Source organism: Melozone crissalis, unplaced genomic scaffold (assembly GCF_028551555.1).
Source record: "Melozone crissalis strain CALT ecotype California unplaced genomic scaffold, PUWL_Pcris_2 ptg000002l_1, whole genome shotgun sequence".
Lineage (NCBI taxonomy): Eukaryota > Metazoa > Chordata > Aves > Passeriformes > Passerellidae > Melozone > Melozone crissalis.
The window spans coordinates 13,507,877-13,521,852 of record NW_026535780.1 but is presented as its reverse complement, the minus strand read 5'-3'; positions in this window follow the sequence as shown (position 1 = coordinate 13,521,852).

Here is a 13,976-nt window from a genome sequence, read left to right as displayed (position 1 = left end):
TTTCTATGACTAGCCATTAATATTGACTGAGGAATATTTACTACTTTTCTCTACTAGGGATATTTGCATTTATTTTATTAGAATTTGGTCCAAATTCGGCTAATGAGAGTATATCCTATAGCTTTATTTTTTAATAATGTGGCAATTTCAGTCCATGATAAAGTTAAGATTTTCATATCTGCATTTAAACTTGGATCTGCTTCCCTATTCTTATTATGGTGATTCATGCTTTAGTGTTTGCTCAGCATCAGAAGGTTAATTCTATATATCCAACAGCTTCAAAAATGGATAACCATTACCATAGGATTTTTATTCAGATCTCTGTTTTAAATCCATCAGAATAGTTAGTGACAGAGCTAATAAACATTGGCTTGACTATTCATTTCTATTTTCTTTCCTTTCTAATTACCTTTGTGCCTGAGCAGGCCTACTAGGATTAGCCTCATTGTTGAAACCACTGAGACAGTGTCTCATTTTTAAATGCTGCTTTAGATCTCCCAGGACATTGACTTGAACATGGGTTTTTTAGCAGACTGCAAGGTATTCCTAAATTCTCTATAAGTACTTCATCAGGACTTGGATAAAACACAATGGTGAAATTCCTAAAAAGGTAGTGAACAGTAGGTAAAATTTCACAAGTTTCCATCTTAGGCATCGGAAAATATTTAAAAATATGAACTGAGGAAATAAGGGATTTTTGAAACCAGAGCTTTTTGTTTCTAATTTAATTATTTTAATTTTTTTGGCCATATATTAAACTGAAAAATTAATCCCTGCAAAATTTACTAATGCTAATTTTGGCCCAGAATTCACTGACATCTCAGGATATGGTAGAAGATTGTTCAGGGCCTTTTCCACTGGAAAGATTGGAATCTTTATTCATACCTCATTGGCCAATATTTGTTACATCAGAACTGTGACCAGCGGGTGGAAGGAGGTGATTTCTCCCCTCTGCACTGCTCTTGTAAAACCTCACCTGGAGTGATGCATCCTTTTCTGGGGCCACCAACATAAGAAGGACATGGACTTGTTCAAGCAGGTCCTGACAAAAACAAAAGATGATCAGAGGGCTGTAGCACCTCTTCTATGAAGATGAATTGAGAAAATTTGGATTATTCAGCCTGGAGAAGAGAAGGTTTGAGGGAGAACTTATCCTCGCATAAAGTCCTACAAGAGAGCTGGAGAAGGACATTTTATGTAGGCATGTAGTGACAGGACAAAGATTAGTGATTATGAACTGCAAGAGGATAGGTTTAAATCACCACTCTTTACTGTGAGAGTGGTGAGACACCAGAACAAGTTGCCCAGGAAAGTTTTGGATATCTCAACCCTAGCAGTGTTCAAGGCCAGGCTAAACAAGGCTCTGAGCAACCTGATCCAGTGGGCGGCATCCCCACCCATGGCAGAGGGGTTGGGACTAGATGATCTTTTAATGTCCCTTCCAACACTTAAAATTCTATAATTCTGTGATTCATAAGCTTCACACAGGTCCACCTCTCAGGCCTGTCCAGGTCTCTCTGGAAGGTATCCTTTCCCTTCAGCATGTTGACAGCACCACAGTGTCTCCATGCCATCATGAGATTTGCTATGCACTTGAGTGCATAAGGGTGCACTCAAGTCCACTGTCCATCTTGCTGACAAAGGTGGGAAGCAGATCCAGTCCCAATGACAACCCCTGAGAAACACCAACCTTCACTGGTTTCTACTTGGACATTGAGTTGTCGATCACAGCTATAAACCAAAGAAGTAGGTAGAATACAATATAATGTAAAATGTTATTCATCTAAACTTAGTTGGAACATAAAATTTTCTTTATTGGTAATTCTAAGCAACATCATGTTTTGATATTAAGCAGGATGCATTGGCATCAGCAACTGGGATGGTCCTGTGCCCAACCCACCAGAGAACAGTGGTGGCACTGGAGACTGCAAAAAAAATGCGAATGTGGCTGCTCTAAGATTTTGCAGTGTACTTACAGAGGATGAAATTTCTTCAGTTTCAAATCTAGGCATGAAAAATTCCATCTTCTATAGCACTGCTGGAAGCACATCACAGACCCTTTCCCTTGTTTAAGTTCTATTTCTATGCATGAAAGTCATCTCGTATATTCTAATACTAAAAAGTAGTTGTTAAGTGGTGTAAGACTAAACTACCTGAAGCAAGATGAACTCTCTGCCTCCTACTCCTGTGACTCTCTGGACAACCTAATGGAACACCAGATATTCTCTGCCTCTCTGTCTTTAATTATGACATGGAAACGCAACTGCTTCCATGTTAACGAGATGATAGAAGAGTTCTTTATAACATTACAATGAGTAAAGAATCTATGAGGAGATATTAAAACTGGTTCAGAGTTCCTGCAGGGGAACTGCTCTGTAAAATGCATTTTGCAGTCTCTTGAAGAAAAAGAGAGTAATTATTGCAAAAATTTGGTGCAGGCGTATGCAACTAGAAGGACTGAAATATGAACATGGGAGTATATGGCTAGGATGCTGATGTGTTTAACTCTTCCTTCTACATTGTTTAGGTAGCTACTTCATATTTTTAAAGTCAAATAAGGATATTGGCTTCTAGCAAAATCACGTTTTTACAATTTCAGCTTAGTTTTCTTTTATTTTTAAAAATCATCTTCGTAAGACTTTCTTTATAGAAGCTGTTGTAAAAAATTAAAATCATCATGATTGCATTGCATATCCAAAAGATACAAGAGAACTTATCCACTATCAAACTATTGAAAATATCAGGTTAATAATTCATTCCTTTCTCCATGAGGCAGACAGATTTAGTTGCAATTACTTAATATCATACTTGAAAAGTTGTTTAATATATCAGCACACGTATGTAATTATATGATCAAGAGTATTAATAGTGCTGATTGATAATTTTTATGAATATTCATATTTCATAGCATGAATTGGTGAAGCTTTTTTCAGGACTAAAAGAGTGAACTTGAAATTTGTACTATGAAAAATCTAAGAAGCCAAAGAGTTAGTTGATTTCCATTGTGTTTTTATCCCTACCTTGTGTCACCTGATAATTCCTCTTAATGTAGTAGGCAGTCAGCAAAGATCACAGTAGGAGAAATAGCATCAATTAAAAGAACAGATAAAGCAGAATAACAGATGTCATATCTGAGCCCTTTATAAAGAATTTTCATTACCTACAGATATTTTAGAAGCTGTATTTCTTTCAATTTGTTATTTACAGTTCCTCTCCTGTGTTTTGGGCTAAGGCAAATAATTTTTCTTCTGTGTAATGTTTTTGTATTCTTTACATGAGAGTGAATGTGGACAATGACATATGGATTCTCTATTTCTCTTTCTGAGAAGTAGTGAAACTATACTCTTCCAACTTCAAAGTAAATGTTAAAAAGGTAAGCTTTAACAAGAAGCAAATAATGGAATAAAAAGATGAGTAGCTTGTTTTGTAAGGCTATACAAACACATCAAATTACATAATATATCAGCTGCTGATGTCATTCCAGAAAAACAAAGCATGAGCCACTGGAATAACTGCAAGTTCTGTGTTAGTCTATAGCCTAATCATACAGTACAGTATTGCTAGAAGCAGTCTATACCAAGAACTGTATACCAAGATTGCAAGAATAAGGACTGTGGTTGGCTAGGCTTGCTCTAAGTGAAGCCACCAGTATCTCCAAAGGCCTCCTTCACAGGGCTACTCTCAACAGATTCACTGTCCAGTCTATATTGATAGTGGGGATTGTTTTCCCTGACCCAGGTGTAGGATCTTGCACTTGGCCTTGTTGAACTTCATGATGTCCACATTTTCCACTCCTCAAGCTTCTTCAGGTCCATCTGGATGCTATCCATTTGCTCAAGAATATTGACAGAAGCACTCAGCTTGCTGTCATCTGCAGACTTATTGAGCACACACTCCATCCCATCACCTGCATAATGAACTAGGACATTAAATAATATTGGACCCAGTGTGGACACTTAAGGAACACCAGTAGTTTTCTATTTGGGCGCTGAGTCACCGACTGCAACTGAGTCATTGACTGCATTGACTGAGTCATTGGATGCATCCATACATCCAACTCCTTCATCAAATAATTCATTCTTCAAATATATATCTCTCCACTGTAGGTGTAAGAATATTGTGGACCACCATTATCAAGACAGAAGACACCAGTTGCTCTTCCCTTGTCTTCTGATGCTATTCATTCCATTGTAGAAGTGGTGTAGGGTAGAGTAATGCAGGCCTGACAGGAAAGCAGAGTCCTTGAGAAGTGTGGAAATGGGATGCAGCATAGAGGAGTATAGGCATAGGACATAGGCTTTTCACTAGACACCCCTTGGCTCTAAACAACTTATCCATGAGCAGTACAACATTCTGAGTGCAAAAAAGGAAACAGGCAACATGTACTAGCACACCAGCACATAGAGTCAATTTGGAGGTGCAAAGCCACTGAAGAAAGATCATGTCACTAAACATGAAAATGACTCCTTGGGAAATGTAGAGATAAAACTGTGTAGAAGAAACTATCAGCATGAATATCATATCTTTCTGTCTGGGCGATGTAGCTCAGATATTAAAAACTCCCAATAACACTCCATCACACACCAACACTAGAAAGAAACTTAGGACATAGGAGCAGGGGGAGGGTAAACATAACACCAGGAGAAGTAGTAATAGCTGAGAAATGTGTATTTAACAGTTTTAGGTGGATTAGTATTTTTGTTATTCTGCAATAATTATCTGGCCAACAATTACTAGATTTAAGTTATAACAACAATATTTGTTAAATGAACAAAAAGTGATCTTTTTCTTTGACCATAAAAAGATTTTAATAACCCACGCATTTCTCATCCTGGTGTTAAAATTCTTGGGGATATTTTTAGAGAACTTTTTTGTCATGCCTATTCCTTAAAAGGCACACAGACATAGCAGAAACTCTGGAGGTGGGAGAATGACTGGATGAGTCAGGAAGACAGGAAAGAATAGATTTGTTGTTTACAGAAGAAAAAACCAACATACATGTGGCAGAGATCTTGGATAGCTATATAAGGAATAATTTGACACAGACCTCTGTGCCAGAAAAGATTTTTTTAGCGGGTTCACAGCATTTATTCACAGTGAGTTTCTTTCTGAACTGAGTTGAGCCTCATAATATGACATTCCAATGCCTGGACTGGAGTTACTCTTGATTTACACTGTGGTAACTGTGATTACAATTTGCTCCATTGCTTGAAACAAACATTCACAAGGAGCTGATCATGCAGGAAAAGATTCAAGTGACATCCAAAATATCCATGTCATGCAACTGGAAAAAGCAACAGTTAACAGGCCCAGTGAAGCAATAATAAACTGGGACTTGACATTCCTACCTTGTCTCCAGGCTGTTGGCTTGTGCAGTAAAAAACACTAACTGTCCATTCACTGAATTTTGTCAGTCTGATTATCTTTTTTTACCTGCAGGGACTATCTAGTGTAACAAGGACTTAGAAAAAGATCATCGTTCTTTTAGCCTTTTAAAGTAATTGAAGAGACAGCTTCTAGATGGTTTAACCCCAGTGCCCTTTTATAAGATGAATTAGTGGATGCCAGTGGGTCTCTGGAGTTTGTTGCTCTTTTATTTTCTAGCTGTATTATAACTCAAAGACTAAGCTCTCTGTAAAATCATTAGTCCATTATTTTTTCTGACAGTAATTTTAGTGTTCCTATTATTCTCTTCAGTATCTGTTTGTCTCTACACAATATGGAAAATGTAAACACGTAACTACACTTCCCAGTCATCATCTAGTATGGAACATTTGTATCTGTTAAACTACACAGGTATTGTCTGTACCCTGCAATCATACTCTGAAATCTAGACTGTAGACCTGCTTGATCATAAATATCTTGACAGATAAAGCATTTGCCTAAAGGCCATATTAGAATGGCCTTATCAGTTTCCAGCTAACAATGATTCAGCCAGAATTCCCCAAAAGACATAGCTTTAGTCTAACTTAATCTCAGTGAATATCTAGTTAACAAGTAGTATCTCCCTTGAAACTCATGAAGTAATTTATTTACTTGTATTTTTATGCTGTTGCTTTCCAGGACCTTGGCCTCTTGAGCTCCTGGCAGACATTTCCCCCATCTAATTTTTCTGTTGATAACTTGCTTGTTATTAAGCTGAAGATGCTCAACAAAAATAAATTGAGCAGTTAAAAGGCAATAGATTCCCGGAATTTTGTTATATTTTCATATGTCTGCTAAACACTGTCACCTGTCCTATAGGTGGTTTCTAAAGATCTATCACATTTCATAGCACAATAAGGTAGTTAAAATGAACATCAGAAAATCTGAGACCATGCTGTCAGTTCTTTGTTAGCTTTTCCATGCCTTTCAACAGTGCTGCAGTATGTATTCATTGGGAAGGAAATTGTAGGTTTATAATAATTTTATATTTTGTTCTTTTCAAATAACTTATGTGCTTTATTAATTGTCTGAAAACTGATGTTTACATGAATAATGCAATAATAGATAGCTATCATATCCTCAAGGTTTCCCTTCTCATTAGTAATGATCACATGATTTAAATACATATATTGATTATTTGACTCATGAACACAGAATCATAGAATCATGGCATCATACAGCAGTTTGGATTGGAAGGGACCTTTCTAATAAGTTTCCTTTCTGGACCCAGTGTCCCTGCAGGGATATTATGTGAGAGTGAGTAGTAGCATCACCTCATGGCCACACTGCTTTTGATACAGCCCAGGATACATTTGTCTTTCTGGATTGACAGTTCTTACCCAGTTTCTCATCCACAGTATCCACCTATCTGAGTAGTGAACAGAGATATCAATGTCTCCTCTGAGTGATAAATCTAATTTATCTTCTCCTGGACTCATAAGTAGCAAACTTAGAAATTTTCAAACCTGCTAAACATATGAATCAGCTGTGCCACCTTTGTCTTGTTACCTTCTGCATCAGAAAAAATCCTTCATAATCCTTAGCAATCAAAGTTATGTCACTTGAGCGTCCTTTACAGATCATTCTGAATAGCATTCAAATCATATAATTTCAGGAAAATAATGCTGAATGTCTTTTGGCATTTTAAAAACATGAAAAAGTGACTGATCATATGACAATCACTTTCACAGAAAACTTCTCTAGGAAAACTGAAATTTTACAGGTAATTTCACTAGGTGAAGATGTGAGCATGTGTCTTCAAGGTGTCACAAGAGCAATGTATAACACATATTTCACAAGGGCTGACAGACCAGGTAAGCTCTGGTCAGGGACTCTGCAGGAGAGGTGAGCCTCAGCAATATTTACAATTTGTGATTTTCCCTACATTCCCCTTAAGCACAAACACTGAAAAGTGCTCTGCTCTATTAGAAAATCTCTTGCAGTATTGCATCCATACAAAATATATAATCCATCAAACCTGATATTGCCAGGCATTTTTTTCACTATTTAGTAACTGCAATATTTTATAGGCTTGCTATATGGTTAAGAATCTGAATAAATACTTATTTCATAACCACTCACACTATACGCATTTATTTCTCCTTGCCTGGAGTCAGTAGTCTGGACTCTGCATGAATTATGAACATAAAATTAATTGCTGGGAAAATGTGTATTAGTTTTAACATAATTTTATCTCTACCAAACAAGCAAGACTGAACTGAATATGAAGGAATTAAAATTAAAAAACACTTAAATTATATATTTTTAACCTGTTGAATTGTGAAATTTACATTCTAAGATTTGTTTAAAAATGTTGAGTGTTACTCACATGTAAATATAATCACTCAAATGAGCAAATCTGAAAAATCTTAAATAGATTTTAAATTTTAAATACAATAACCATAGAGAAGTTGATTGATTACTGATATTCTGCTTAGGAGACTATAATTCAGAACTTTGGGATTTCCACCAATTTCATATCTCTGACTGTGTTTTAATAAATTATCTAATCGTCCAAGATGTTAATCCATTTCCTGTGACTCACAATCATCCTCTCCCTCCTTTCTCAATGGTAACTAGTTGGTTTTTTTTACAGGAAAACATGGTATTTGGAAATTTTTTACAGTTGTAAGTACTTAAAGAATATTGTTGCCTCTTTCAGAACACTGTCAAGGCCACAGAAGGAAATTGCATAAGATAAACCACCACAGCAGGAACCTGAGATAAACACAGACAGGAGAAATTTACAACAGGAAGGTACTAATTTCAAGCCTGGTGAGGCAGATCTGGTTAGCACATCATGGTCAATGAATCCAGACAAAAATTCCCACTGTGGCAAACTGTGAGAAAGGAGGTGACTGCTTATACATAATCACCAGTCACACGGAGATCACGCCAAGTTATGGGCACAGCCTCTATGGATGCCTGGAACTTGGACTGTGTAAAAGTGGTACCCTCAGAGGAAGAACTCTGGGATCCTCACCGCCTAGAAGCCCAACATGAAGGAAGACCAAAGGGATGCCATTGGATCCATGGGTGCTGATTATCATCTGCTTCTCTCTCTCTCTCTCTCTCACATTTTCTTGACCTCTGTCTTTTCCATTTATTTTATCTTTCTACCTCACATTTGCTTTTAAATAGAATCCACACTATTGACTTCAGCATATGAAAAGGTCTTTTATAATCCTTGGCAATCTAAGTTGTGCCACTCAAGTGTCCTTTTGCAGATCTTCTTGGAAAAATTCAAACCATATAGTTTGAGGAAAATGCTGATTGCCTTTTAATATTTTAAGTGTGAAAAAGTCCCGCAAAAGTGACTGAACATATAGCAATATTATTCACAGACAACTTCACTAAGGAACACTTAAATTTTAGCTTAATTCAGGCAGAGGCACCTCTCATTAATTGGATTATAGCAAATAGATTATTTTTCCTACCTGCAAGTGACATTTTAGACAAGAATGCAGACACAAATATTTTGAAAAAGAATTGTATTTATTTCTGATGTCTTTTAACTTAAGGAACACAATGTAACGCCTCATAAAAATTCTGAATAAATCCAGTGATAGGTTTAGTTTATTAACCTTAGTCATATATCACTATTGGAGGGCAATGCTGTGGATTAACTGCCATCAGTATCTAAGCACAAAGCAGCTATTCATTCACTTCTCCCTGGACAGGAGAGGGAAAAAGATTGGAAGAATAGATGTGAAAAAACTTGTGGGTTGATATCCTGGTTTTCTCTGCAATAACTGTGTTTTTTTCTAGTAGCAGCCACAGTGCTATATTATGGGTTTAGTAAAAGAATGATGCTGATAATGCACTGATGTTTTAGTTGTTGCTGGGCAGTGCTTGCACTGAGTCCAAGAATTTTCAGTCTTCTGTTCTTCACCAGTGGGGAATTGCACCAGAGGCTGGAGTGGAGTATGCCCAGAACAGCTGACCTAAACTGGACAAAATGACATTCCGTACCATGCCACCATGCTCAATCTATAAATTAGCAGGACCTGGCCAGGAGGGCCTTATCAGTGATTGGGGAAAGGCTGGGATTGGCCAGCAGGTGGTGAGCAATTGTATTGTATATGCGTATCACTTGTCTTTCCTGTGTTTTGTGTTTTGCTTCTCTCTCTCTCTTTTTTTTTTTCTTTCTTTTTATTATTTTTCCCATTACAAGTAAGGTATTATTTTTATCCTGCTTGTCCTTCCTCTTCTTCTTAAACTGTTCTTAATGTTCAGAGTTTTTTACCTCTATCTGATTCTCCTCTCTGTCTCACCAGGGATGTGAGGGGAGGAAGTGGGCAAGTGGCTGCAGTGGTTTCTTCACTGGAGGGGTTTAAACCATTGTGGTTAAGATAAAGACAAATAATAAGCAAAGGAAAATACAAGCATACAAGCCAAGTAAACCAAGAATTAATTCACCACTTCCCATGGGCAAGCAGTGTTCATCCACCCCCAGGAAAGAAAGGCTCCATCATGCAGAATGATGACTTGAGAAGACAAACACAATCACCCTGAATGTCTCCCCTGTCCTTCTTCTTCCAGCTTTATATGCTAAGCACAACACCATATGGTCTGGACTGCCCCTTAGGTCAGCTGTCCTGGCTGTGCCTCCTCCCAACTCATTGTGTACCCCCTGCCTCCTCCCTGAGTGTGATACAGTTGTTGAATATGCACATTACATATCATTCCCTGGAATTATTGACTTTGAAAAATCTTTGTACAAATTGTTATTATTTATTCTGTTTCTTTTGGTAATCAATGCTTAGAACAAAAACAGAAAGAAAAACAAAAACAAAAACAAAAGAAAAAAAAAAGAAAAAATATGAGTACTATCACATATTATTTTCCTGCATTTTTTTAACTTGCTGATATATTTTTTTGTGATTTCAAGTAGGTACTCAAATATGTTTGGATTTAGATAGCTCAACAAATTTTGAAATACGTTTTGCTAATAAATCTAGAAACCACAATCACAATCTATTCAACGGTAATTGAATTAAAATCTATATTGCTGAAAAGTCAGATATAACTTTCCTTTATTATAATACTCTGTGATATGCTTTACATTCATGCAAACATAATAAGTGTTTTGCAGTGAGGTTAGATAAGAATCTAGCTGTCAGTTTGCAGGCACATTATATAATTTTTCTTTCCAGTACCACTGCATGCATGGGACAATGAATAGTATCTATGCAGTAAGATGTTGTACATGCTATTTTCACTGACACAAGTTTATTATTTGAAGCAAGAAGCTATGATATAGAACTGGTATTGTCTACTATAGAGCAAGAAACTGGCATTTACATTTTTATTTAGTCTGTGAAAGACAAGTCTCTTTAAACACTGAAGTGCTGCATTGCCTGCATCTATCTTCTCTGTAAGACAAGTAATTATTTTCTAGGAGTCAGTATATTGAGCATGATTGCATTCACTTAACATCCTTCATTGTCTTTAATTTTGAAGTTTCAATGAAGTTGGATTGGCTTCTTAAAGAAGACTAGACTGATATGCTAAATACAATTACATAAGTTCTGGAAATTAAAGGCTTCTTTTTTCATGTTGCTTTCTTTGTGAGTACTGTACACACTTTGTAAGCAGAGAGTTTTTTCTAGTTTAGATTATACTGTAGATTCTTATTCATGTTTTGTCACACCTTTCTTACATCTATTTTGAAATCTTATAAAAGGTTTCCTTTTTGTTTTTACTAATGAGACTTTTTTCCATCCTCCTTGAGTTTTCCAGATTTTTTTTCTTTCCATCCAGAAAATAAAATAACAAGAAATTGTCCAGAAGCCATTAGAGTATGACACATCAGTGATGAAGATGTTTATGGGGAAAGTAACATTTCAAAAAATCTTTATTTTCTGCTTCATGCTACTGATTTGCATATGGATAGTAATTATCTTACAGAAGCATACTAAGCATTGATGCAGAATGATGTGGAACAGGAATGGCCATTTACTTTTTAACAGAGGAGGCACCAATTATCTTGTTACTTGCTTAACCACTTTCCCACAGCAATGTAGTGTTTAGGCTTTCTCAAAGAAATAGAGGAGATTCAGAGTCCTTTTAAAACCTGTGTAACAGCTTCTGTGTAAACTTTCATGCTTTTTCTTTTGATAATGCCATCAAAAATAAAAACTAGTAATTTCTCTCAATACCTATATAAATGTTGAAGCCACATAGAAACTCAGAATAAATCTGTAGAAAGGTATAGATATATTCTTTCCTAATTTTTGGTATGGTATATTGTGTTATTGTAGTGATTTATATTAGGAGGTTTTAATTTATTTAAAATTAATATATTTTACTTAGAAATGCATTTAAATGTGTTGAGATTTCTCATGAGATTAGAGTAATGGATTAACTTTACAAAAGGATTTAATTTGTTAAAATATGGTTCACAAGTTTTGAAGAATTTTCCTTTGGAAAACGAATAATTTTCTGGGTGTGTGTTTCTCCTCAGGAGGGACTTTGGTGGTCTGGGCTGATGGCCACCTCAGGACTGCAAGAAGCACTCTTTGTGATGTTCAGCAGATTTCAGCACCTCTTCTGCTTGGGACTCACTTTAAAATTCAAGATCTCTAACCAACTTGACAGCTTTGCTTTGAAAGTGGTCTGATATTTCTCACCTGCCCACCAGACATTCCTTTCTGTCTTGAGGCTGGCCCTGCCATGCACAGAGGGTGTGTAGGCGAATCTGGACCCTTGTCTGCCCCAGCTGCTGCCTCCAGAGCTGCCCTGCTCAGCTTGTTCAGCCACACAGGACAGTGCCTGGCTGGCCTCGAGCCTGCCCTGTGTCCTGCAGTGAATCCCTCAGCTCAGCTCAGTCCCCTGGGTTTGCAGAGCCACCTTGCTCTGCTGCTCCTTGGTGGAGCTGTGCAGAAGTAGAAGCAAGCATGTAAGTTTGAAAAGAGCCTATTTCTAGATTTTTCCCCTGTCCATTTATAAAAACTTTGTGTAGATCGAGCATGCCCTTAGCATCTAACTGTGTGAGGAACGAAGAAGGTACAAATACTATTTGTATTTTGTAAAATACTGCTTCAATACATGCACATTGCTTGTCAGCACTGGATGTTAAGACAATTTATAATCATTAATAATCTGGACACTGGCAAGATAGCTCTTCATCAATGACATAGTTTAGAACTAGAACTCTATACAGCTTATTCCTATTACTGTTTCCTTCCTAATATGCATTTCTCCTAAGAGTTGTGTGCATTGCAATTAGTTATAAAAAGTACAGTTATATTTTTTGGAACAGTAATGAAGATTATGAAAATGAAATAAGCATTCCGTTCTAATCAGTCATATAACTAGTGTACAATAAAAAAGTTACAGTCTTGATGAATTAGATTTTTGTATTCCCATTTCTGTTAGCAGGTCTGTTCTCTGTTTAACGTGTTCAAGACTTTGTTATTTTTTACATAATTCCAGATTGCTTAACTAAATTTTAAGCAGCTTTATTCTAAAAATTGAAATATGCTTTTAATATTTTCTGGTTTAGGATAATCTTCAGCATAAATTTTTAACTAACAAAAAACCCTGACATCTTCTGTGAAAGATGCATCAGATAGGATCTGGTTAGCTTCCACTACCACCTAAAGGAGCTATCTGTAGTCTCAGTCTTCTCATGGAATTATCCTGAAGATTTATTAATTTTAAGGTTGGTTGTAAGCTTTTTTAAGCATAAAGTCAAGAAAGGAGGTCAATCTCATATTTATATTTTAATTTTGAGTAATCTATTTAGTTAAAAATCCAGGTGCATTTACTTGAAATTTATACTTGTTTAACTAAAAATATTAATTCAAGAAAACCATCTAGCATATAGTTACTATCAGTCCTATAGGAATAATCAACATTTAACACCATTCGACATGTTGCTGTTTTATTCTGAATTTTTTAATTGAAATATCAACAGCCATTTGTATTTTCAGATAAATGTGTTACTAAGGTTGTTTTTATTATTAATCCAATTAGTCACCATGGCACAAAAGCTGGTAGTGAGTGATGAAGTCTGCTGACAGCACTAAGTTGAGGCATTGTCAATACAGAGAAACAGGATATCACAGAAGAGGAAAAACTGGAAAATAAGAGGATAGAAACTGGAAAAAAAAAAGTATTAGAAATGAAAATTTACAGTCCTAGGTTCTATTAAAAATGCTATAAGCTATTGTGTTCATTATTTGGAAATAATTGAATTGTGGGTAAGCTTTGTGATGAAAGGGGGTTACACAGCCAGGTACATCAGGAACTGACAAGTGTTACCTTTCTTGTAAATGGCACCTCTGAGAATTCATTTGAAATTCTGTATAAGGCTCTGGTTCTTTGTTGTAATGAAGATGAGCTGAACTGGAACAAGTGAGGAGAAAGACAGGCAGGATGACTTGGAAAAAAAACCCCATCTTATGAGATAACACTGCCAAAAATAGTCTAAGAAGGCACAGAATATAAAATATATAATCAGTCATTACCCTATTAAGGTAGGAACAAATTTTATGGCTTAAAATCCATATTAGAATTCTTAGGGAGTGATTTACAAAATCCTCTAT